Below are 27,776 nucleotides of genomic sequence, written 5' to 3'. Positions count from 1 at the left end.
TTTCTAGTAGTATTTATTTTCTCCACTTTCAGTGTCCAATTCTTCTACATGTCTTTTCTACGTGGGAATCATCGTTCCTCTGCCCCCAGAGAAATTTTTTGCTAATTGACTCTCTTTGTCCCTAAAGCCTTGCCTTGGCAGTAAGAAAAGCCAGACCCCTACGTGCTATGACAACCGACCAGGATAAAACATATTGCTTAGCAGGACGGACCGTATAGGGAATGCATTCCCTGTCTGAGAAGAGATGAAAGGCTGAAGCATGGCTCAAATCATGCTACAGACACAAATGTTGTACTCATTTTGGCTCTTCTAGAGCGTTTTCCTATGGCCCACAAAGCATTTTACAAAAAATAAAAAATAAAAATAAAAATAAAAAATAAAATATATATATATGTTGTTTTAGATGTAATACACAGTAACCAGAGGCTTAAAAAAATTGAAATCACTTAACACAGGACATCTAAGATCAATTCAACCTCTACTAATTCTGCCTTCCAAAAAGCAGAGCGACCTCCTCGCAAACAAAATAATAAGCTTAATCATTAGGTTCCTCCAAGTTCTTTTTTTCTCTGATAAAAGAAAGGCCGTTTCTCAGGAAAATCTTAGGGTTAATTTGTTACATAGATTTTCTCTGTCATGTTTTCTTTGGCAAATGATCAGTGAGCTCATTAATTTCTATATCTAACTAAGTTTCCGTTTCAGAGTACTATAAAGCAGAAACAACCAGATGCTCATGCCAAAAAGTAAACATTAAAGAGAATGATAACATAAATGGTCCCCTTTTAAATTGATTCAGATGCAACAGATCACAAAAGACCATCTTAAAACCAAATGCTCTTAAAATAAAAGATGAAGACCTCCTTACCCTCAGCTTCAAGTAAGTATTTAAGCTAATGAGAGCTAAGAAATCAATGAGCAGATATTAAATTGCTATCTAGCTAGGCTTCAGACAGATTCTGGTAAACAAACACAAGCCTAAAAATAAATTTGTGGGGGGAAATCTTTCAGGAAATTACACATTTATGAGTGGTGTGTGTGTATGTGTGTGTGTGTGAAAATGTACTGTAAAGGTAATTCAGGTGAAAAAGACTGCACTTAAGATTTTTTCAGCTACTGGAAAATCAGCTATGTTTAGATCAGTATCCAATTTAATAACTGCAAAACATAATTGTCCAGGTTAAAGCTATGGGCTACACGCCATGCCCTTGGCTCATGTCTGCACACTCAGCTGCGGGTGAGGACGGTGTGGAGGGGAACTCAGTTCTCAAGAGAAGCCCAAGAGAATGCACCTAAGTGTAGGAGAGAGGCTGTAAACATTGCAAATGCTTCTTGTTCCAAGGCCTGCTCAAAGTTTCCTTTTGCTTTATTGTATATAATTGGAGGTTCCACACGAGGGGCTTTGGTGTTTTAGAGATAAACCTGTGAAATCTATATCTTGGAGAGAAAATAAATGCTATTACAGGGGAAAATCTAGATTTTCTATAAAACACTATTGCTACTCTCAGTTTTGCAGCATTTTTTTCTTAGACATCCCAAAGTTGTGCCACACATTCACAACATCACTAATGCCGTAATATAAAGAGCTGTTCTCTTGAGTTTGTGTCCATGTATCTTCAACAAAGCAAAACACTCGCTGTTGGTGAGTGTCACTCATTCATGCACATTCGGTACATACAAAGACACAGAATTTATCTCGTGAGAAGAGTTAAGCCAAAGCATGAAGATTTTCATGTCATTTGGAAAGAGATGAGATCCGATAACTTGCAGCAACAAATTCCATGATTTTAATTCTCATCCTGGGAAAATCTTATATGCAATGGTCACAATCTCCAGGAAAGATTTTCTTGCAGCAGACACAGGACGCAAACCGGTCGATGCATTCAACTGAGAGCCAGGACGGAGGGCAGAAACAGAGACAAAACGTTCACAGACTCCCATTGCTAGGTAGGAAACCTGAAGGGCAACATTGCCACTGCACACATAATTAGGTCCTTTTTCAGCAAGCATCGTGCAAAGAGGTGTCCTAAGGCTGCTACATGACTTTTCATTGTGTATTTTGACAGAGGCTCCCAAACTGCTGCCAAGTTTTGTGCCAAGATTTGCACCTCTGACACGACTGAGTGCATGTGACGCTCAGTTCACCACGTGCACAACCAAGCAGGGACCCATGAAATCCACACATCCACCTCAGCACTGCCACCAGGGAAGGGGGCAGAAACATCAGATGATTTTTCATCGGCAACCAAAGGGGAGCTGCCCTAGGAGTAGCCCCAGTTCCTGCAGCAGCCGTTCAGAGGGCACTGGTCAGGGCAACACGGCCTCTTCCGTGTCCTTCACCTTCTCCTCCAAACAGAAGTAATTTGGTTTCTATCCCTTATTTGATGGCAGAGATCAGCATCAGTCTCCAAACTCCTAGTCTGCTGTCAGACCTGCTGCTCTGGTCTTTAATAAACTACTATTTTGCAGGCAATTTCAGAGAATCAGATAGAGAACAAAGAGGCTACCAAAGCCACAATAAAAATGCAGATGGAGGAAACATTATAATGAATAATATTAGATTGGCCCTAAATTCAGAATTGGTGTCTCCACTGCCTATAAAAAATCCATTAATGTGAGCTACTTTCTGAGCTGTGAGGCTTACAGTGTAACCCTTTCCATGACAAAATAAACATCTTCTTTAACACCAAGCTGTTCTACAGAATAGATTTCCTTGAGAGCTGAAAACAAGTATTCCTATGCTTGTAAGAGAACTATATCTTATTACAGACAAGTTGCATAGGCTTTTAAATACTAGCAGCAGATAAAGTTTCCTTTCAAATAAAAAAGGTAATGCTATGTAAGCAGACATTTATTTTGGTCAAGTGTCAGAAGGGCAGATCATTACATGATGCCCAAATGCAGAGTAATGTAACTGAGAAAAGGGAATTAGGTGGCTTTACAAGGAGATGGAAGTGTACTAATTTAGAAGTTCCTCAACTGCCCTGGTAACCATGCAGACAGATAGCAGAAATGCAATAAGCTGGTGCTGTCCTTGCAAGGTTTTACTTCCAACTTTGCCTTTTCACAGAACTATACATAATTTAATTGCATCAGCCCAAATATGCCATTCATTACACCATTTCCAAAATACATATATATATATATATCAGAGACATTTGTGTGGTGGACAAGCCACCACCAAATACAAAACCACCGCACACCTGAGCTGACAGTGCCATGGGGTTCCAACCTCCCAGCCATGCCTACAGCTGCAGCATGTACCGGGGCAGGGCATGGCGCAGCTCACACAGCCACTGCCAGAAACTCTGACCTTGTGCCGAAATGGCTGCAGTCTCCCAAATGGGAAGGATAAAATCTTGGCCAGGCACAGTATTTATTTAAAAAGAAAAAAAAAAAATAATCAAGAAAGCTAAATGGAAGGGATTAAAAAGAAAGAAAAAAAAATGTGACAGGATAAATTGTTTGCAGGACACAAGCCCAGTTTTATTGCCTGATTTTTGTTTTGGCAGCTGCATGTCCCAGGGATGCCTATTTTGAGGCAGATTTTACTTAAAGCTTCTGTGTTGTCGAGTACAGAAGAAACAGGAACAAAAACATGTCTCATGGACACGTACTTATTTAGAAACCCAGAGGAAGTGAGCTACTTGTGCAGCTCCCAAGCTTGTGTTGTTTGATTTTGATTTCTTTTTAAGACTGGATTCATCATTTGATCCTTTTAACTAAAGAAACATAATAAACACAGCTTTGCTTTCTTTTTTTCCAAACAAGCAGTAAAAACAAATGTCAAAGCTATAAAACATTGAAAATGTAAACACAGAGATTTTAGGCCAGGAGGAGTTAACTACAGGTTTGCAATTTGGTGGATGAAAGCCACATCATCTGCGCTATATCCCAGCCTTATGCTTGTGTCCACAAGCCAGACAAGCTCTGCCAGGGCAGTATTTTCATCTGGGTGTGCAGAAGCCACCCTTATTTATTGGTACCTTCCAGCTCCCATTCTGGGGACACATCCATCGTTGGGCCGGTCTCAGTACCTCGTATCCTCATCTTCCTCACTGTGATGAGCAGGGTCGGTGTCAGCCATAGGTGGGTGATACTATGTAGTGAGACCATACAGCAAACACCTGAGATATGCTCTGAAGTTTCCATCTCTTCTAAATGGACGTGTCACCCACATTAAGGTCTATAGTTACTGGTGTCAAGGATAGACGAGGATGAGCACGCTCCTCTCCATCCAGCCCCATGCAAAGGTCCACCAACCAGCAAGGCCATGCTCTCACATTGCAGCTACACTCCTGCTCTTCCCCTCCACACTGCCTATTTCTATTTCTGTTCCCACACCAGACTGACCCTAAAGTCCTCCTTTCTTTGGAGACACCAACTCAAACAGCTACGGGCCTGTGGTGAGTCTCCAAACCACCCAACACCTCTACAAAAGCTCTAAAACACCATAACCGGTGACATAAGCCTGGATCCTTCAACTAGTCATGAACCTGAGCAGCCTTATCACACTCGGAGGAGGTAATTCTGGGTAGAAAATGACTCCTTCAGGTACAACGCACCCAGACGCAGGACATGGACTTTGCACACCCAGTGACTGTTTTGAAGATCAAAGCGGCAGCGAGGCAGAGGAAGCCTGAGCCATACATTGTTTGCTCCGTATATGCTTACGTAGAATTACGTAATGTCATTAAGTGGTGTAATTACGGAGTCCAACCATGCATTTTTTGCCATAGAAGTGAAAGTATGCTTAATGGCATAATTATTTCTAAAAAAGAGATCCCACGACTAATTACGTCCATGGAGCAGCAAGCAGCAAAAAGCTTCATAGAGTGATATTAAGAGTGAATTATGTGTCTGGTAGTTTTCCTCCTCATTCAAAACACAACAGTGTAAAACACAACTGGCAGACCCCCACATCTCCCTGTGCCTTCCACAGTGCCAGGTTTGTCACCACCAACAAGCTCATAAACAGCAAAACCTTCTGATTAACAAAGGTCAACTCACCTTGGTTTTGTGAAGAAATGAGCCCATTTCACCCCAAAACTAAGGATACAGCCTTACTGGGGAAGCTGGTTAGCCAGACCTACAGTCACACCACAGACCACGTTACCTAAATACAACTTCTAAGTACTCAGACTTCCCTACCATCACTTCCAAACCAACACCAGGAGAAATTGGCTCTGCTCCACCTCTCCCTGCCAACTTTTCCCATCCCACGCTGCTCATTAACTCATGGCAGACAGGGATTTGGCCTTAGCCTACCCAGAAGCCATCTCCTCCAGCCCCATCAGTGAAACACTATAAAATACAGAACTACCCAAAACTCTGGTCTGTAGCCAAGGAAGTGTTAAACATTCCTCCAATCCATTTGTCTTACCGCCTGACATGGAGTTTATTTCAAGAGCACTGCAGCACCCTGTGATTTAAGGGCAATGGTCCCACTCCATCCCGGGCAGAAGGAGAATGTTTTCACTGCCACCTTATTCCCTGATCCCATTCCTCTGCTTTTGGCTCCACTTTTTCCTTCATCCTCCTATTATAGCAATAGTGAAGTGCAACCAACATTTGTCTTTTTTTTTTTTCTTTTCTTCCCCAGACAGCCTTTAAGAGAGCAAAAAGGCTCCATAAGATGAACACTTGCTGTCCCTGGCTCCAGCCCCAGGCACTGACGCTCCCCTCTGTGGGCAGAGATCTGCGGCAGCCGTTAAACTGAAGTCTGCTGAGCTGTACCGGGAAATGCTTTGCATATCACTACCATGACTCCGGCAAAGTTCATAAAATTGGGAGTCTTTAATGCCTAACAGGAAGGCTGAGTGATTTTCTACTAGACCTTTGCTAGCCAGCCTCACCTCTCCCCCTCCATTGCTTTCACGTCCCTTGGTGCTCCAGGGAATTAGTTGGGAAATGGACAAAAACTCCCCCAGGAATAGAAAGAAATCTGCCTGAGATAGGACACTCTGTTCCTTGTTGTGCTAGAGCTTTGTTATGGGATGCCAGGCCACACAGCCATCACAAGCACAGGACAGCCCAGACAGGAGGGCAGGACACACAGGCTTTGGGGTACAAAACAAGACCGCACTTGTGAACCAAAAGCAAGACGCATAAAAATGGAAGAGACATTTCAGAACAATTTTTACATCTCTTTGCGACCCCAAATAAATGTTTTGAGGTTTAACTGTTTGGTGCCCACATGGTGTTTTGAGATATTTTTTTTTTAAGTAAAGACGTTTCAAACCTCTGGAAAGAGGCCATGATGAAGCATCATGATGAATCTTATTTCTTTTTGTAAACACTAGCCACATATCGCTCACGTTGGTTACGAAGCAACAAGAGGAGATAAAGCAGGTGGACAAGAATACACATGACAAATATTTTGGAGCACTCAGCTGAGGATGACTGGAGGATTAAGCACTCAGATGAACTGGTCACATTTCCAAAAACTGAAAATTCAGTTTGTGGATACTGATGTCCTGGCAAGCCTGGTTCACTCCACTCTCTAGTGCTTAACTTCTTTGAAATGTTTTTAAGAGCCCACCCAGAAAACAGCTGCTTACTTTAGAGCCATTTTAACCACAAGAGATTTTTTTCTTCAGTTTGAGAGCAAATAGCAACGCACTGACTCCAGAAGGGTGTTCTGAGCTTCACTGAGAGCCTCCCCCATTTTGTTCCAGTATTGCTTCCTCGGGCACATTTTAGCAAACATGAAGCAGGATGTAGAGAGGGCATTTTCAGCAAGCAGGAAATTTACATTTCAGCTCTGTGAAGTTTTCAAGGAAGCAAGGAGTACCAGGTCTGGGCTTGTTGAATAGCTGGTAAAAACCCTTCACCTGTGGTCCCACAGGAGTTAGTGCCTCCTCTCATCTCATAGTATCCTCCTCCACACCCAGCTCATAAATCCTGCCCCACACCAGGTACGGTGCCACATTGACAAGTGTTCACTTCCAACCCCATTTGCAGCCTTCATCTTCCTCTGAGACGTCCACAACCCACCCTAACCCAGCCGGCACTGTCCACACCATGAGCCCAGCCCCACAACACAACAGGGTGAACCAACAGCAAAAAAGATTTTGCTCTGTGATGTTGTGATTCACATCTTGGGTTTGTTAGTGCTCATGGAATAATTTTGCTTGGGAGGAAACCCCAGAAATCTCTAGTCTACCCCACCGCACAAAGCACATCCAACTAGATCCCATGGCTCAGGATCATGTCCAGCCAGATTCTGCACATTGCCAAGACGGAGGTCCCCAGCCACTCAGAGCAACCTCCACCAATGCTGACCACTCTCACAGAGGAAAATGTTTTCCTGCATCCAATTAGAATTTCCCATGCCACAACTTATGCCCCTTGCTTCTTGCCCTGTTGCCCCACACTGCTGAGCGGGGTTGAGCTCCATCTTCTCTATGTTTTCCCAGTAGGTGGTTACAGACAGCAAAAAGGACTTCCCTGAGCTATTTCATCTCTAGGCTGAACAAATCCAACCTCTTCTGGTGCACCACGCGCTCCAGCCCTACATCACTTTGGTGGCCCTCCACATCTTCGAGTTAATTGATGTTTCAGGGTGACAGAGACTTATCTTATGGCAATCCTAGGGCAGAGATGTACAGCCAGAAGTGAAGGACTTACACGTGCCTTACAGTCATGTGCAGTCACTCCTCCTCCTGCAATGAGAGCAGCCAGATAAATCCTGACCCACCACAGCAGTGGGTCACTGAATGGTGGTAATGCAGCCACTTCTGATCACAAGCACTGCTTCTTTTATCCTAAACCAAACACATCATCAGACCTCTTAAGGACAAATCTGGACAAAACTTCCCCAAAAAGCCTTTTTTTTTTTTTATTATCATTCCTTGGAATCTTCTGTCTATCAGCTATTGAAGTGAATGATGTTCTGCCCCTATACATATATATATATATATATATACATCCAATATATATAGGATAAATGCTGTGGTAAGTTGGGTGGTGAACATTGAAAATTAACAGTAAGAAACAGTGACTGTGTGCAAGACAACTGTAAAAACACAGTGGTAAAAGAAAGGCTTTGGGGGGAGCAACCTGTGGCTACGAAGCCTTCTGCACTCACTGAAATTCAGAACAGCTGCAGCATCTCTTTGAAGCCTGTTTAGGATTTCATTGAAAATACACACAGCACGTTAGGTGATGTCTGGATTCACTATGTCAGAAAGACAAGATGAAAGTTGATGTTGCTCCTCTCCAAAAACTAATGCATCTTAATTTGCTGCACCAATGATAAAGGGATGCCATTACTGGGAATGAATATTTTTCAGAACATGATTAGTGCCAAGTAATTATTTGGAGATATCAGTTGTTTTATTACAGCAGGCGTGACGGAGTGGTTGTTGTTCATGTAAGGAGAGGGAAGGGTGAGACAACAGCACTGTGCAACATGTAATTACAGCAGCAGGGCTAGGCATTCTCTGCTGATGAAAAGCTCCACAACAATTCCAAAATATGCTCAGCCAGAGTATATTTATTACTTGCACTGGTGCAGTATTTCTTAACCATTAGAAAAAAGGAATGAGAATAATTCACAACATCCACTTAATCATTTATGTATGGCCATTAATTTGGTCTGATCATTAACTCCTTTTGTTCTTCTCTCCATTTCTGATATATAAGTCTATCTAAACTTGCTGAATGGAGGCACCGAGAATGCTAGCAGAGCACTTGGCTCAGAAGTTATACCAGGGCACTGGAGTCCTTTTCTTAATCTTGTAAATGTTTAGAAAACAAAAGATAATGTTCATTCTAAGAATAAACTTCATCTTACCACGCTCAGACATATGACTCAGGTCCTTACATATGACTCAGGTCCTTGACTTTGAGACCCTATACAAGGATCGATGCAGGACTGAACCGAGGACTTCTTGCAGCACAAATAGGTACTTTATTTTCCATTTTGTTATTATTTTCTTTGGCCAGCTCTTTGCTTCACTGGGTTTGTTATTAACATTCAGTTTCTTTGCTAAAGGCATTCCACTCTGCCCAGTTCTCCTCCAAAGCTACTATAAATGGATTTAATTCAAACCACGATCTTGAGCCCTGCACAACGAGCCAAAGATTTTAGTGGACACAAGTTTGAGTTCAATGGGACATTGGCTTCCAGAGCAAGTCTGGCTTAAATATTTGCTCTCCTCAAGCACTTGTTCCCATCCCCTTGCTCTCTCTTCCACACTGGCCCAGAGATTGTGTCAGCCACTATTGCTCTCTCCTACAGAGATTCGGGTGGTTTTGTGTGTTGTTTTGTGTGTTTGTTTTTTTCCAGAAGGTAGTGTTTACAGTGTTAGTTCTGCCTTGTGTCTGCCCAAAAAGTGGTCAGCAAGTACATGTATGCTGATTTCTCTGTGCATTCTGTGTAATCTACATAACCTTTTTTTTATTATTTGCCTGGGGTTCTTCTGCTCTTTTTTTTTTTCCTTCCATCATTTCCTAAGAGAGAACAACTACATGCTGCCCATTTCCCTGCTGCACTTATCAGTCTGTTGCAAGTGATTGGTACAGGGCTGATCCATTGCTAAAGTCCCATTTAAAACCTAAGGATGGTCTCAGTTTTTATAACCCTCTAAGCAGGAGTAAATTTTACTTTCCTAAACCCCTGCTGGGTTGTAAAAGCCCCTTTGTTTTTTCTGATGTAAAGCTACAGTTTCACTGTATGCTTTTTTTTTAAACAAAATATGTCATCATCAAGTCATATATATTTAATAAACCCTGATCCTGAGTTAAAAAATAATACCAGCACACAGAATTATAGGTGGCTGGCTGTACACTCCACTGTTTCTGCCTTTGGCAATTGGTTTCCTTCTGCAAGCTGTGATCTCTGCGATACCGTCACGGTCCATAAATACAAGAGGCGAGACTCCTTGTTGACCCACACGTTGTGGCATGCCACTAGTGCTTTGTGCCATTGCTGTTCCCCATTACTTTGATGTATATTTCTCATTATTTCATAAGTAACACAAAAATTATACTGAATCGGAGGCAGCAGAGAAATCAATCTGCTCCAGAGAATCATCCCAGTTAAAAAATTCAATAAATCCTTAATCCATTCAGACACTGTATTAAAAAAAAAAAATGTAGCAAAAATACATTTAAAGAGAAGGCAGGAAAAATACATTCCAAATGGCCAACATCTATGCTGCAATAATTTTCTTCTTAATACATTCCGACAAGTGTTTTTAGGAAGACAGATGATGTCTAAATGTTCTTTCTTGATAATTTCTTGTGTGCTTTCAATTTTCTGGAGATAATTAGTCATTGTAACAGGAGCATTTAGACATTTAAACACACATTTTTTCAATAAAAAATAATTCAGTCGGGCTGGTAATGTGATAACCCTTCTGTGATTAATTAAATTTTCAGTGTGAGGTATTCTATAAAAGTACATCCAAAGACAGAGTGTAACACCAAGCAGTCTTGTAGCTAATGACAGGTCGTTGCAGATTTCAGTTCTGTTCTTAAGGCTGCCACACATTGTGATTCCTGAGCTAAAATTTTCAGTTTTGTATAATAAGAAACCCACATTCAGGCTTAAATACCCTCATAAAACGCAGTTATTGACATGCCTAGCTCCACGAATACAAGTTTGACCATTCCAATCCATTTTAAAGACCCAGGAGTGAAACGCACTCAATGATAGGCATGATATCTGGCCATATTCCACTGCCTGATTTAAAAATTAATTCAGGATACCCTGAGGATTTAGCTGAGGTGAGGGTGAGGGCTTTCAGCAACTCACTAGATGATAGCAGAGCTTCACACCCGTGATAGACCTGCTGCTTCCAACCTTCCCCAAAGGGAACCCAAGGTGAGCAGTTCCCATGGAGGTTATCTACCCATGCTTGGGCAGAGGACCCTGCAGGTTCTCAGACCACCACAGTAGGACCATAGCTAACACAAAACTCTTCAGTTAGGAAGTGTAACACCCTTTTTTGCAGTTTCACACCTCTCAGAGCAGGAATCAGAGTTATTTGTATGAGCACGTTGCATTTACACTGCAGTTCCCTTCTCTTCCTAGTGGGTTTAGGGGAATGCAACGGGTTTAGGGGAAGAGCAGTATCTTGAAACAGCCTTTTTGCCTTGGGTCACTGAACACACTCGGTCATGTAACCTGCCCAGTGTCAAAGCATTCCCAAGGGATATAGGGATGTGGTTTATTGCTGTTTTTCATAGGGAGCTGAGGCTGACAGGCAATGCCTGTGTCAGTCAGACCAAGAAGCATGAAGTGGCTGTGGAGCAGGCTGGGCACCATCCCCAAAGTACAATCTGGATGACCATTTTTCCCTCTTTTGCAGCATTTACAACATCTTTCATGGAAACTTTGCAGTTGTGGAGAGACCTTTATCTCTCCTGGCAAAGCTAGCACATTTTTAAGTGCCCGCCTAGTGCAATATGTGGGTATTTTCTCTCTTTTCACCTTGACAGTTGCAAACTATCACCTTCATTCCTGTCCCATTTATCCCACTGGGAACTCTGAGATTAAGTAACTCTTAGATAAGAGTGGGAAATTAGTCATCATAAACACATGGCCCTGTGAAGAACTCCAACTTTCGAACAGGAAAATAGCTTTTGCTGCAGTGCTAACTCTGTGATGGACTTCACAGCCACAACTCCTGATGAGACTGCTATTTTTTTCTGGAGTAAAAAAGCTCCCAATCAGCAAATAAGAGGTTCTCCCAGGAGAAAAAAAAAAAAAAAAAAAAAAGCCTAAATAATTATTTCTGTCTTTGAAGATGTCTAGGAGGTACATTAAAAAATCAAACACTCACAGAACCTGTGACTACCAGGACTTTGGATCAGAGTTGCATTATTATGCACATAGACCTATTGGTTTCAGTATGCACATGGCAGAGTTTGGTACTGGTTAAAGTGGTAAAATGTCAAGGACCTGGATTCAAGGATTATCAGGTGCTGCATCAAGGCCCACAACATTTGGAAGCTAAATTGGCTTCACACCTTTCTAACCTCAGCATTCATCATACAAAACTCTTTTCTAGCTGGAATTGTGAGCTCCCATGAAAAGACTTTCCACCTTCCATCAGAGTGCTTCAGATATATTAATTATATCTCATAATACTCCTGTGAGGTAAGTGATGTTGTGATCCCCATTTTATTGGCAAGGAAATAGAGGCAATGAACAGTCATACTTATGGAAGAAGGAAATGCAGGGAATCATTGCAAGAAACAGCAATAAAGCTAACATCTTCTGACACCCAATCTGTGCCATCGACATTAATGAAGCCTACCCTCTTTAAATGATGCAGCCAAAAGAAAGAAGATTGTTTTCATTGTTGAGAACCCTCCTGCATCTTTCACGTGCTGGAGCCACAGGACCACGTCTTGGTTTTGTATCCACACAATATGCAAACCTCCTGATTGCTTAGCTCTCTGCACTTACGTGCCAATGCTGAAGAGCATCTCCTGCCAACTGCAACTAGCATGTTATTGTTATTAATCATCCAGATATGCCACGGGAGCTAGATGGAGCGTTCTGTTTATATGAAGTATCATACTGCAAATGCCCTCTTTTCTCTGGCTGATCATTTCCTCTGACTATATATACACTCTTTTTTTTTTTTTTTCCCTGTTAAACAATCAGATTATACCTTTCATTCCCCTGTTCATTAAAAGTATCAGCAGAGAGACAGCAGTCCTGGCTGCTGCAAACAAATGTTTCTATTAGAAAATCTACACACACGCACAAAAAAGACTAGGTTGTGAAACAGCAAGGAAGGATTGCACCACAAAGTGATCCCCTGCTGGGATCCTGTCTTATGACCCCTATCAGTGCTCAGACAGCAGGATATGAGAATGCTGTATGGCGAACTTTGCCATTTAGCTCAAGTGGTGAGGAACTGCACAGTTTTACCATTGAATTGCTACTACAAATTCCTGGGGTCACACAGCCCTTATCGTAACAGTTTGGCCACATGGCTGCCGTGAAGATAAAACAGCCTGCATGGATAGCATGGGGTCCAGCCACACAGCACACAAGGATACCTCAAATGAGGTTGCTCCAGGTGCAGTTTAACTGCATCACCTTGGGTGGGTGCCCAGCCTTGCAAGCCCTGCTGGGGGCTGGAAGCAAACCAGTCTGGGCTGCTGGCAAGACCAGTGGCTCTGCGATACTTGGGTTCATGGCATGGACAAACCTTTAAAGCCTATGAATTATCAGGGTTCACAGGGATGGTCTGGTAGTCAAGACACTGTTCTCTTGATGTCCCCCAAATGCTGAAGTTATTTCTGTGGTGCCCTCGTTGTTCCTGTAAGTGTGAAACCCTCAATGAGGGGAAATCTCTGCATAGACAAGAAATGTTCTTGGTCAGCTTCCAAAGCAAACCCAGCATTTGCAGCAAAGCCTTGCAATGCCAGGGTTTAGTCCTCTTTCAGTATGGATAAGTTATGCCGAAATGGACACTTGCTGGCAGAAAGCAGCCCATGGAAACTCAGAAAGGGAATTAAAGGAGGAATTTGGGGAGGGGTATGATTTTCTTCTACTAACTGGAGAAGAGCAAACAAGCTGGGGTGACATCACATTTGCACAACTTGACTTTAATATCTAAGAGCATCCTGATGTTCTCCTACAGAAAGTCAGTGCCCCTAGGCAAATCCATACCCTGCAATGAACAAAACCACTACCCGGTGATACATACCCCAAGGATTGGAGGGATGGAGCCTCTTCCCAGAGAAAAACTCCACTGAACTGGGAGGGAAGAGGCAATGGGGTGAGGCTGGAGCTCTTCTCCCACATCCCCCTGCCTCACAGCCAGTCTGTGCTCCACCACAAGGATAACGTGGGAGATGGGCTATGGTCCTCACAATGCACCCAAGAAAAACAGGAGGGAAAAAAAGAGAAAAAAGGAAAAAAAAAAAACACATTATAAAGTATTTTTTTCTGATATAGTAATGGGAGTTCATAAATTTGTATTAGCTACTTGGTCGCCCTGGCTTCAAGTACACATGGTGTATCTTATTGAGACAAGTGATCAATATGTGTGGCATAGGTTAAGCTCCACGACAAACACACACAGAAGCAGAAGTGGTCCGTGCTTGCATGCCCCCCAGTGAAGAGATGTGCATAATGACCAGGCTGCTGTCCTTGGGCCTGGCACTTAGGGGCATGGTTTAGTGGGTGACATTGGTCATAGGGTGATGGTTGGGCCAGATGATCTTGAAGGTCTTTTCCAACCTTAATGATTCTGTGATTCTCAGGCTTTGGTGGGTTTGTGGTTGACTCCTTCCTGCATTATACACAAAAGGATGTAAATAATGGAGAGCAACAAGAGTTCAGCTGACCTTGTCCAAGCTATAAGCACACAAGTCTACACCGTTGTATAGCACCTCCAATGACAGAGCAAAATACGGTCTGAGTCTCCAGTGCTGCCAATAATTTCCAACAATGTGTCTGCGAGGCAGTTATATCAGACTCTCTCATTTACTGCAAATGGGTAATTACAGAAGTGGAGAGTGGCTTCATAGCTGAGGCTGCACCGAGACTTCCACTTAAAGCAGATTCGGCCTCTCGGTTGTTTAGTAATTTTATAATAAAACTCAAGAGATTTTGTGGTTCCACTGTTAGTTTGAAATGAATGCAAGGCAGGAAATGTGGAAGGGCTTTGTACCAACAGTCGATTTCTCTGAATTTTGCATGAGTGAAGCAAGAATAATTGGCCCAGAATTTATAATACCAGAGCAAAAGATTGTCTGAGCTAGGGAAAGATGCAAGTTTTTAGCAGAACAGACACATGGCTGCTATGAGCACAGTTGTGACCTCCAGCTTGTCACACAAAGGCCATCGACTTGGGGTGGCTGCTGTCCCCTGCTGACCTGGGGCATGTTGCAATGATTTGGGAGACAAAATGTTCGATACTGCAATCCCAGCCTCTCTTCGACCCTCCCCGCTGTCCCATGGATGCATCAATAAAACAAATGAACTGAGCTTCAGTGAATCGGCACAAATGCGCTAAGCAAAGCAGCAGCGTGAAGCTCGAAGAGCAAAATGTGCAGCTAAGGACACTAATGACTCAGCCTGGTTACTCTGAAAGCACTTTTTGTGGGTGGCAAGAAATGGGCGCAGGCACCGTATAAGGTGGTGATGACAAAAAAATGACCCAATGCACAGCAAGTGCTTGTGCTCGATACTGGGAAGAACTGAATGTTTGCTTGTTTATCTTCCCTTGCTACATGATTCACTTATTGTAGAGCCAGAGTCTGATGAGAACTGAGATTTATATTCTTTTGTTGCAGGAATTAATCTCATTTTTAAAAGTTGGGTCGCATCAAACGGGGAACAATTTGCAAAAGCAGCCTGTAGGGCTGGTCTTGCTATTTTTTCTGTGCGCTGAAAAAAAAAAAAATCACACAGAGAAATCCTGCTGGACATTCACTGTATGCTTTATACACACAGCCCCTGGCCTGAGGAATTTGCAGAGCAAATAAATGCAAGCAGAGCAAAATAAATGAGACAAGAGAAGGTCAGATGAATATGGGATGATTAATGGGAGTGAGATGGGAGGAATATTGCTAGTAGGAGGCAGACTTATGGGAGGAAGGTAGAGCTACATCCTGGGCACTGGGGGTAGGACAAGCAGATTTCAGTAGAAATGCTGGAACCACAGGAACAGCAAGAGGTGATTTTCTGAAAAACACTTTTTGCCCTACTCCTCTTACCCCCAGCAAGTGTTCGGAATGAACAGGACTTCTCTGCAGACACGAGGACCTTTTCCTTCCTCCACATATTTCTGCATCAGCATCCCACAATGGCTGAAATGGGCAGCACCAGCCCTGCACAAAGCTCAGGGATCTCAGTTTAGCTAGGATCTGCTGTCAAGCAAAGAGAAATCCTTGGTCTGCATGTGGGCTACAGCACTGAACAACCTGGTACATCCCTTGTGTGCAGCCTGGGGCTGTTCATCTTGTTTGCGTGCCACAGAGCATCCCTTTGGCCACTGTATCCCATCAAAGGTGGCAACTGGTCCCTACAGAAAGCTTGCCCAAGGAAGGTCACGGAACAAGGCCTCATTTTGCGATCCTCTGCTGTAAATTGACATTCTCCAAAGATGTTCAAATCCCACTGGAAACACAAAGGAAAGATGTCTGAAAATTGCCAGCTGCTGAGTGATTGCGGTCTGGAGACTCCTCCATGACTAAAGGAGGGAAAATGTTGTTCAGTGCAAGCCTGTGGATCTCACCAACCCTACAGTGAGCTTTGGGGTCAGGCAATTTCATGTTTCAGATGAGTGCTCAGAAGCCCAAGAAAATAACCCCTGTGCAAAAAAAAAAAAAGAAAACACAAACCTCTATTCAGTCCTTGCCAGGAGGACTGCACCGGCTCATTGCACTGATGTGTTTAACTGCTACAGTGAAGCAAGAGCTGGCTCCTGCTAAGTCCTGGCAAAAAACTTTCCTTGGCATCCACTTGTACTGCCAAAGCCCAGCGCAGAGGTTTCCATCCCCATTCCCAGCGGACACGAGGGCGAGAACAGGCACACAGCTGGGACAGAGCAGGGAGCAGGCGCCCACAGCCCCCGCCCTGCAGATGGAGAGTGTTTTCTTTTCCAATATATCTGTAAAATCTGTTAACTGGGGGACTTTTTTTGCGCTTTTGCAATTGCATTCTGCATTAAAAATAGACTTCTTGACGATGTGATGGTGCTCATTAGCAGAAGTTGTTAATAGCTTGCAGCATCTCAGGCGTGACAAGGTTTGACAGAAGGCTTGGTGCCCACAGCAACCCTGCCCAGGAGCTCAAGCACGTGGGCACGTTGAGGTGGTCTAAACCAGCTCTCATCCAACAGATAGCTGCTACACAGTTAGAATCATAAAATCACCTGGGTTGGAAAAGACCTTCAAGATCATCAAGATCATCAACCTATATATCACTGATTCCCAATGCTAAACCACGTCCCTTAGTGCCACATCCACACATCTCTTAAATCCCTACAGGGATGGGGACTCCACCACTTCCCTGGGCAGCTCATTCCCATGCTTGACCACACTCTCTGTGAATAAATTCTTCTCAATGTTCAGTTAAACCTCTCCTGGTGCAACTTGAGACACTTACTGCAGCTCTCTCCCACTCAGTGTAAATTTTGCCTTTTTCTTTGATATTAAAAAAGTCTGGGCTACCAGCTTGGATCTTCAAATCCCTATGAAGCCATGAATGAGATATTTCAATGGAATAAAAAATATCCTTTGGGAAGTTTGTGCCTCAAGGGGAAGGAGGAGATGCAGCCCGGTGGAGCATAGCTTACTGTTCTGCACCACCCTTGTGACAGCTGGATAGCTGGGATCCCCCAGAGATATTTGAGGTTTGATGACAAACTCATCCCATTACAGAGGGCTGAGCAGCCTGCCTTCAGTTCTTGCTGCTGGAAGTCCCTGTCCCATTCAGGGTACAACCAGCAGTAAGAAGAGGAGCAGTTTCAGGGATTTGAACTTGGACTGGCAGGTTTAAACTGAGTAAAATTGACTTTGGACTGTAGACTGGGGATAAATGAGTCTTTACTCGTATGTTGTAAAATGTAACGCTTCCCCCCAAGGGAAAGCATTAGGATCCCCCTCACTTGAGCAAATTTTGCCTGCTTTGGACAAAGCAATGGAGAATATTTTTCAGGGAACAATCTTGTGGGTGGGAGGGATGATCTCATAGGTCTTTTCCATCAGTGATTTCCAGGATTTCTGTGCCTCTGACATAAAACTCCAAAATAGCGACATTAGTCTAGGTCAAGATAACACCGAAACCGTGTGTTTGTTTTACATCTGGCCAGGAGCAGATGTGTTACACTGTGGTTGCATGAGTCATTCCCAGATGCTGTACGCCGCCCTGGGATCAGGGCCACACACCACAGGGACCATATATACAAGTAACAGCACTGACACTGAGCAACAGCAGGAATGTTCCTTGTCAAAGCAAGACCTTCCTGCTGCCATCCTCTCCCTTGGTGACTGCTCCTAGCATTTCTGACAGCCATGGGAATGCAAGTGCAGGTACTATAGGGCCCACACCTCCCAGACCCAAGTATGCCACCAGCCCGGTTCCCACACCCGACCCTGGAGGCTTTTCGGTGAGGTGCTAAATAACCTCATAAGCAAAGCCCTGGGAAAAGTGAGCACACTTGATGTATTCATCGAGCTTAGCCTCACGCATCTCAGCTCCATCACCTCTCTCCTCGGCTAAGCTCATTTCCCAGCAATTACCCCCAGTTAAGAGGACACCCATGGACCCTGCAAGAGCAGAGAGGAGAAGATGTGGCTTGTTAAACCACAGCACCCTGACCATACATACAAAGCTTGGCTTGCTATAAATTGCTTCACTTTGCAGCACCTCACGTTATTTACCCACAAAATGGGGAACATCTCAGCTTTCCCATCTCGAAACGAGGGCAGGGATATTTGTCTCCACCATGCGCTGCGGCTTAATGAAGGCACGGCTCCGGAGCACTCAGAAATCACCGCGGCACATCGCATAATGGCAGTCACTGGAGAGCCGTGCCCTGCTGGATTGCGCATCGCAGGCCATTAACTAATCCCCGCTGTATGTACAAATAACTCTTATTATTGTAAAAGGAGTTACAGACACATCAAGGGAAAACCAGACCCCTCAGGGACCAGTAACTGCTGTCTCACTGCAGTCTTGTGGCTAATACAGATGACAAACATTAGAGGGGATTGAGGCAGATCAAACAAACTTGGCCTTCGAGTGCAGCCACCAGGAAAGCCAGAGAAAGCTCAGAGGTTTCTCAGATGCCAGGTAGATGCTTTCCCTAACATACACAAATGAGAAAAAATGTTTATTGAAATCATTAATCCACATAAAACATGAAAAAAATGCACTTCACCATCTGCCTTCAGTGTGGTTATTATTGGGGTGAACTGCGCATCCTGCAATACTTGGTCCTCTCTGAACATCCTGGCTCCCAGAGCCAGCAGCTACCCAAGGAGTTTTGAAGTGGGGTAGAAGAGAAAGAAACTGGGGTGCTGCTTTCCTTTCTTTTTTTTTTTTTTTCAAATACACTTCTGACCTACAAAAAAGCAAAACAACGACAACAACAAAAAGTAAAGCAAGGAAATCTAAGCTTCACCACCTAGAAAGTTAATTTGAACATTAAAAATTTAGTGTTTTTTTTTTTGATCTTGCAATTTGAAGGGATGACTGAATATTAAGGATAGCCATAAAGAATGCACTAATTGCTGTATAAAACTATTTTTATTTTTTAATTAGAGAGAAGCAAAATCTTTCTCTGTGCTCCAAAGTGTGTTGCGCTAGGCTTTTAGTCCGGATCCTGAGCTCAAGAGGGCTCAGAGCTGAGCTTTGCTGGCAGCACATCCTTTGTCATTACACCTAACCGTGGCCTTACCTCACACGGGCAGTGGGGGAGTCACCACAGCAGAAATAGGGGGCTCATTTTCCTATCAGCTCTTTTGCATTTCAACAGCCCGCATGCACAATATTGCATTTCCTGGTGGTGCTGACCTGCTGGTAGCTCCTAGATGCAGGAGATGCCTGCTCCCCAGTGTCATGGCCCACGGCAGGCGAGAACACCCAGCCAGCCCCAAATATCGATCCGACAGCTTTGCCCCGGGCTGACAATCAGTGACAGCCAGCAGACGCTACGTGCCACTGCAGATCCTGCCTTTGAGTCATCCCTGTGCTTTACATACAACATAGGGGCTGATGCAAATTTATGTAACCGCACAGCAGCCGGGTTTAGTCACCCTCTCGTCACGCACACGCAGGCATACCCACACACACACACATCACAAACCCTGCTGCCTGCTTCTGAAAACCAACGTGGCTCAAAAAGCCAGAACAGGATCTGGTTATAGGCACAACCATCCCACAAGTTGCAACAGCATCTTTACGCCTCTTGGTCCCCATGGGCTGGGGAAGAGCTTGCCCCATCCTGGGCACATGGACACAACATGAATTATTTCTCCTGGGGATGAGAGAGTTAAATTCAGCAGAAACAAACTGGCTCCAAACACATTCCCCAGATTGTTTTGAGGACTGGGAGAAAAACAAGTATTCCTCAGAGAAGGGCTGCCAATTCGTCTCACAGCTTGCTAAATGACCTCTGCAAGAGATCTTAATCTGGCTTTTAATAGGTTCGGCAAAGCAATCTCATCTTTGGGGCCAAAGCCATGCTGGAGAGGGAATTCAAACCCACCTCGTACGGATAGGAAGGGGGGTCCCTGGAGATCCTCCCACCTTTGGAGGTACCGCCGTCTTTTCATTTCTGAAATAAAGCCATCCTTGGAGATTGAAGCTTATCAACCACCGTTCAGGTGAAGGTCTGCCAGACCTGCAGCCGCAGTTCAGCAAGGGAAGCACTCAGCAAAGCAAAACACTCAAAAATAATGAGCAACAGCAACTCTGGGACTTTTCTGCATGCCAGTATCCCACCACCAGCTCCAGGACTCAGGAGACAGCAGCGCATCCCAGTCCAAGCTCTTCTGAGTGTGTGGCACCATTTGTGTTGCAGAAAACAGCACAGAAGTGTTGCTTTTTTTAAAAGGGACAGAAAATATTTTTTCTTCCAAAATCCTACGTAACACTTCCTCTACTGGATGCACATTTCAAGCTCCTTGTTTAGTGTAAATCTTTACATCTCCATGGGGAACGGGAGCATTGCGTTGGCTGGCACCGGTCTCTTCTATCTCGGCAAAACCAAGTTTGGGTAATAATAATTTGCTTAGTTAAAACCTCCTTGTTCTTCCATTGGATGATGAAGTTTTTCATCTCTTGCCACAACCCAGAGATGAGCAGGGCAGTATGAAGCATATACCTCTACTGCAGTGGGCTGGATCTCTGTGCCGGAAAAAGCGAGTTCTGTACATATTCTGGGAAGGGTGTAGACATCGAATTCAAATTTAGATCCTATGATCGTGTTTCCAACTCTGTGTCACTACATTTCCCCGTAGCCTTAAAGGTCTACAAATTATTTGAAATCACAGAATCATCCAGGTTGGAAAATTATGAAACCATGTCCCTTACTGCCACATCCACATATCTCTTAAATACCTCCAGGGATGGAGGCTCCACCATGTCTCTGGCCAGCCCGTTTCCAATGCTTGACCACCCTCTCCATGAAGAAATTCTTTCTAATGTCCAATCTAAACCCATCTTAGTGCAACTTGAGGCCATTTCCTTGTGTCCTATCACTTGTCACTTGAGAAAAGAGACTGACACCCTCCTTGTTACAACCTCTTTTAAGCAGTTGTAGACTACGATGAGGTCTCCCCTCAGCCTCCTCTTCTCCAGATTAAACAACTCCAAATCCCTCACTCACTCCTCATAACTTTTGTTTTCTTGTCCCTTCACCAGCTTTTTTGTTCTTCTTGCACACACTCCAGTAACTCCGTATCCTTGTACTGAGGGGCCCAAAACTGAACACAGTACTCAAGGAGTGGTCTCACCAGTGCCACATACAAGAGGACAATCGCTTCCCTGGTCCTGCTGGCTGCACTATTTCTGATGCAGGCCCAGATGCCCTTGGCCTCTCTGCCCACCTGGTTCATATTCAGGCTGCTGTCAATCAGCACCCCCCATTTTTTTCTGCTGGGCAGCTTTCCAGCCAGTTAAATTATTCTCCCGATACATCCCTGCCCATCACACCTGGGCAGAAGGTACCATTCCATTTTACAGCCTTGGCACCACGGCGTAAAGCAACTGAGATTTGCTGTGACCACCACTGGTTTTCAAAGTATAAATCCTATGGGTTCACATCAGTGCTCCTTGCTCTGGTGAAATCTTCAGTCCCGCAGAGCCTTTACTCAGAGTGTCAAACCAAATTCTTGGTGGAGCCATTACCAATTTCTTAGTCAACCAGAACCTGGGCATGAAATTTAATGACAGAACCAACTCCAGAAGTGAAATCAGATGAGTAGGGAGCACCCATGGTGGAAGACTCTATATAAATAGACCCTGTCATACATTTGTTTCTGGATGGCGACAATCCTTCCCTGTGGTTAAGACATGGGTAGGAGGTGTGGGGTTGGAGGGGACCAGTGTTGACTGCCCCCCTAATTCTGAGGCTGAGCTTGCAGCTCTCCATGGAGCCATGGTGGGGCAGTCTCTGCAGACTCAGGGGGCTTTGAATGGAAGCAGCTCCCAGAGAAAGTAGAGGATGCCATCACCCCCTTGTAAAAGCAAACCAGCCTCCCGCTGCCTGCCAGAGCCAAACACGAGTCCTGGATTTGATGCTCGCTGAAAACTCTCATTCGTAGGGCTGTTTCCCAAAATAGAGCAGCTGTGACACATTCCTCAGAGTGGGGCCCCGGTGTTATTTCCATCACGGGACAAGGGGTGCCTGCCACAGGATTCATCCACCTGCCACACACCAATTGACCCACAGAGGCTACGTGGGGGAAGCCACAAAGGAGCATCACTGCCCTGCGGCGTGCGGAGGGGCTGGGTCCAAGCATGGCCATGTTGGAGCCCCCAGCAGACTGACAGGGAACCCTCGCTGCTCCCACGGGAGCTGTATTTCTGTGTGCTGTTCACGGGGCAGCTCAAAAATGTACAACAAAATGACACCCCCCTGGGAGAGAAGAAGGGATGCCAAAGCAAACCAGAGCCTCATGGGTCGAGGCTGTGGAGCCTGCTTCTGTGCCAACCCAATCCCAAGGTAAAGCAGAAGGAAACGCTGCATTTGCGTGACTCACTAGTTTATTATAAGCAAGCTGACTCTTACGGGAGGGCTTCCACCGAAAACCAGACAGCTGATGAAGGCCTAGAGGCAGCCAGATACCGCAGAGCTGGCACTCAGGGTCAGCCCCATCAGGCAGGTTACAGGGAGCTGTGAGGCCTCCCAGCCCCTCACTGGAGCTGGCAGGATGGATCCCAGACCCTTTCGGCCCCTCAGGACATTTGCCAGGCTCAGCACCTCAGCCCTCGCAGGGAGTGAGAGCTGCCAGTGCAAATGGCTGCAAAGTGAGGGGAGGAAAGTAACAAAAACAGCAGGGGAAGCCAAGGGAAAATGCTGAGTTTCCTGGAGGCTTTCCATCTCTGTCTGCTTGGCCCCACGGGCTCCAAGTCCTCTGATTGAACCCAGAGACAGACAAGTGGGAAGTGAGACACCTCTCACTGGGAAAGATATCTCAGAACAACATAAAGCTGATGAAAATGCACCCACACCCACTCCTACACATTAACTCATGCAGCTGTTGGCCAAGGACCTCCACGCCGACCTTAGCATCACACCAGCAATGGCTGTGGCAATGGGGTGCTGCCATTCTCCTGCTCTGCATGACAAGAAACCCCTATCTGCTGCCTCTACAGCACAGAGCAAAGGGGTCTCAAGGGGTCTCTTCTGCAGCTCAGTCATGGTCTTCCTGAAATGCCATTCCTGCCCTAACTACTGGGGACAATCCTTCATAACACTGGCCTCCTTCCCCTTCCCAGCCTATTTGCTAAGCTGCACCCGAGCCCACAGTCCTCTCCTTGCCTTGAGATTAGTGCGCTCTATTAAGAGCTTCCTCATCAGGAAAATGTTTTTCTGTCTGTATTAGAATTAGTTTGGGGTGGGTAGATTTATAACAGCCATGGCATTAGGCAGGATTCATGTTTGCTTTTCAGATTTGACTGAGCATCAAAACAGTTTGGTTTAGGAGTCTCTAGACCAACCAATCAGCATTGCACCAACATCCTAATTTATGAAGGAACCAGCTAATTTACCCCTTTACTACTTAACCACATATATGGTATGTATGTGCCATGGTCTGGTGGGGGGGTGAATAGATCTAGATGCACATCAAACTGGCTTCTACAGAGGTACTATAATCACCCTCATAATACATATCTCTTGCCTTCCTCAACTCAGCCCCATACCAGGGCTCTCTGAACCCCTCCCCATGAACTTCTTTCTTGGACTTTCTTCTTTCCACACACTCTGTCCGCTACACCTGGGGCATTGCATTTACCTCCACACTACCCTAAATGCTCTGTCCTTCTCCTATCCACACCCACAGCCTTTCTCCCACCACCTCCATCCTCACTTCCTTCTTGTCCTTTAGGGAAATAAGGGCGACAATATTTTAATCTGCGTAGGAGCATTGTGTAATGTAAAGCTGGTGAGAAGGCAAATCATGCTGACAGGTATCAACAGCTGCCATCATCTCGTAGTTTGATATTTAGATAAAGCCAGCTACTGGCCAGTCACATATCATAGAGGCTCCATGCATCTGCCCATTTACTTCTTTTGATTGCTTTCCTTTACAGTCAATAAATTTCTGCTCAATTAAAAGAAGCCCTTGGCTTGGAACAAAGCATAGAATCACAGAATCATTAAGGTTGGAAAAGGTTTTTTGCTTTTTTGGACATCACTGCACACAGAGCAGGTGATTGCAGGTAACTGCCAACAGTGGCTCCAAGATCTCTCTCCCAAGCTGTACTTCCAGTTCTTGAGTTCAGCATCATGAAGGCATGGTTTACTTTTCCCTTGATGGATTACCTTACATTTATCTACACTGAAGCTTGTGTGCCACCTTTCTGACACACAGTCATTTTTACGAGGTTTTTCTGGACTTCTTCATCAGCCTCATGGCATTTGACTACCTCAAGTGGCTTCTGCAAACCCAATTCTCTGTTTACATTTACTTGCCATATTTTCCAGGCTTTCCCATTCCCTTCATTTGAACAAGCTTTCCATTTCTCAGGTGCCAACCTTCTCCCCATGATATGCTGCATAACTTTCCTACTGAGTCTGCAGGGGATTTGGGTGTCAACTTTGCTTTCTATTCTAATTGTGGCACACATTTTATCTTCACTTCTCACACATTACTGTTAACAGCCTCTAGCTGCATGTAGGTTCCTTGCTTTTTTGAACTGCTCCTTTTAAAGTCTGCCTCGTATTTACCTTGTGCCGCTCTTGAAATCAAATATCTACATGCCGGATTTATGTGGCCTGCCTTTTTCTCCTGTGATGTTAAATCTAATTGTATTGCACTCCCTACAAGTGAGCTCGTCTGCTAATGCCTCTTGGACCAGGTCCTGTGCACCACTCCAGGCCAAATCCAGAATAGCATCTTTTCTTACAGGATCTAGGATTACTTGTTCTAGGAAGCAACTATTTACTCTGTCCAAAACTTTCTCGCCACATTTCATCCCGATGAGGCACTAACCCAATCTATGTATGGGTAGTTGAAATCTCCTGCTATTAATACCTGTCCCAAATTGGCATCTTCTTTAATCTCACTTAATATTTCCTGATTGGCAAGGTGGGGGGCAGCAGTACAATCTAAGCACTGTACTTATTATTAGAGTCAGGATTTCCACCCACAAGGATACTATAGGGGTTCTCTTTTCCCATAACATTTCTATGCTGCTGCACTTTGTATTATCCTTCACTTGCACTGTCAATCCCCCACCTATACATCCCACTCCAGCACTCTTATGAAACTGGTAGCTTGGCAACACTGCATCCCACTAATTATCTGGTCCCTGAGGTACCTGCTATGTCACGGTTGTCACTTAACACCAAGCACTCTGGCTCCCCTAACATTTTTTCAGGCTTCCAGCACTGGGGTATGAGCACCTGCACTTTTGTCTTCACTCCAGCACCTGATGCTGCTGCAAAGTCACTCAGCTGCTTTCGCAGGGAGCCTGATTCACCTTTTCCATTTACTTCAGTTTTGCTCTGTGTGGTCCACCCAAACTTTCCAAATGTGCACTGAGCACCAACCACATCCAGCTCACTGGTTGCACCAGTCCAAGCCAAGCACTTCTCTGCACCTTCTTCCAGCTTTCCCCAGCTCCCAGTTTGAATGCTCCTCTATGATCCTTTTATTGCTCAGTACCAGTAGCATGGCTCTGAATCTCAATCTGTTTTGACAAAAATAGATTCTCTACAGGGTCTTCCTGTCCACTCAAGGTTCTCCAGTTTCTGAAGACCCAAAGACTACCCCTCTGGTTCTCTACACCATCTCTTCCAAGCACTGAGACCACAGATCTTTCTCTCCAGCCTCACCTGTCACTCTGGCAGTATCTCAGAGTGCTACCATGGAAATCTTGGACTTCAGTTCCCCCTTAGCAGCATGAGCTTATCCTGCAGAACACCCCCCATACTCCACCATGTCCCCAGGACCATCACGGACTATCTGCTCCCCCCCTGCAAACAGCAGGGACTCACCTACACACCATGATATCAACCCTTGTGCCCCACAGACGTGTCCCCAAGGCAATCTTCTCAGGATTCAACAACCCACCTCCCTTTATGTCTAATAATGACCTCTGCCACTGCCTGCTTCTTTCAACCCCAGGAGATCCTCCCTGCTATCGGAGCATTGCTGGTACAAGAAGATGCTCACAGGGAGGGGAGGTGACACCTCAGGTGAGGTTCCTCCACACCAGCAGAGAATTCTGCTTCCCTGAAGGCTCCTGCAGTGATGCAAAATGCCATACCAACATCCCCTTTTCACCTCTTTGGCCCTGTAATTTCAATACTCTGGGTATCTAATGCATTTGTTTCTTATATTACTGTATTCATTCATCTCTTTAGAAACCATTATGGTTAGATATAGAACTAAAGTCCCAAAGCTGAGATGCGGATTCACGTCTAGACCCAACAGAAGAGTATACTACCTAATTCAAAGTTACATTTAGATTCATATTCAAATTTTCACAAAGCTCAGGCATATGTGAAATTATTATTGTTACTTAACATATTTATTGAAGAAGGGAGACAATTCAGAGTATACTATTCTACATTGTCTGGATATCTACAGCTGTCAGATACGGTATAAGGCAATGGCTCTGTACTTCATTGTTACCAATTCTGTGTTCCAGATTAACTTTTTTTTTCTACTGTCTTTCTGAGAGGAGATGAGGAAAAAAAAAAAAAAACAAACACTTGGAAGACAGAAATTATCTATGTGATTTGTACTCCTAGGAGGTATTCAGCTACAGCTTGATCAGACTAAGCAGAATACACAGAAGAGCTGAGCCTTAAGTGGAGCCATTTGATCTGGGTACGAGAGCCAGGGGCAGAGACCTGGCTTTGCTATATGTTTATGTAGTTGTAATATACAACGTAATTATAGAACCCAGACTGAGTGTCTGCTTGCTGAGTCAGACGGTAGAGATGATGGTCTCATTGATGCTCTCCCAATTTCAACCCACAAGCATAGCTGGAAGTCTCTCCTTGATGGACTCGACTTTGCAATCAAATTAAGTTGACAGCAAGACCATAAGTTACCGTGGCAGTGGAGACCAAAAAACAAGGCTCTAGGTAGTAATCTGCTCACGCACGACAACTTTATGCAACGTCTGCCAGGTGCCTGAGTTCCTCCTAAGATGAGGGAAACCTCTCTGACAGGGAACTGTTACTTTTTCATTAAAATAAAAAATAAAACTAAACCCAGCATTATCCATTCAGAAAATCCAGTACATTCAAGGGCATGTGAGTTACGGTATCCCCCAGCTCCTCCTGAGATGTTCTCCCAAACCACATGCTGCGATGGCTCAATGTAAAAGGAAAACCTGACTGAAGGGAAATCATCCAAAAGTCCAGACATTGTTGACAGACCCTTTAAGAGAAATGCAGCAACACAGGAGCTACAAGACTTACATCATCCAAACTGTCAGCACCTCCCATCCTCGCAGTATTTTTGTCACCCACCATTAATCCATACAGACTTAAGCCCTCACAATACAAGACATGCTTGGTTCTCTCCTAAGAGTCCTTTGATAAGAGGAGCAAGTTTTGTTTTGTTTTTAAATTTTGCTTAACAAGCGGCTCCATAAGGCAAGTGTGAGG

At 44.5% G+C, this 27,776-nt stretch overlaps 1 protein-coding gene across 3 annotated transcripts in view; it reads right to left on the bottom strand.

The window, feature by feature from the left end:
* CAMK1D (calcium/calmodulin dependent protein kinase ID) overlaps positions 1-27,776 on the bottom strand; it is a 221,640-nt gene that overhangs the window by 163,562 nt on the left and 30,302 nt on the right. The gene's annotated exons all lie outside the window — the stretch shown is intronic.

Source organism: Anser brachyrhynchus (assembly GCF_964034855.1).
Source record: "Anser brachyrhynchus genome assembly, chromosome: 1".
In the NCBI taxonomy this organism is placed as follows: Eukaryota; Metazoa; Chordata; class Aves; order Anseriformes; family Anatidae; genus Anser; species Anser brachyrhynchus.
This window is presented reverse-complemented; position numbering and strand designations above follow the sequence as displayed.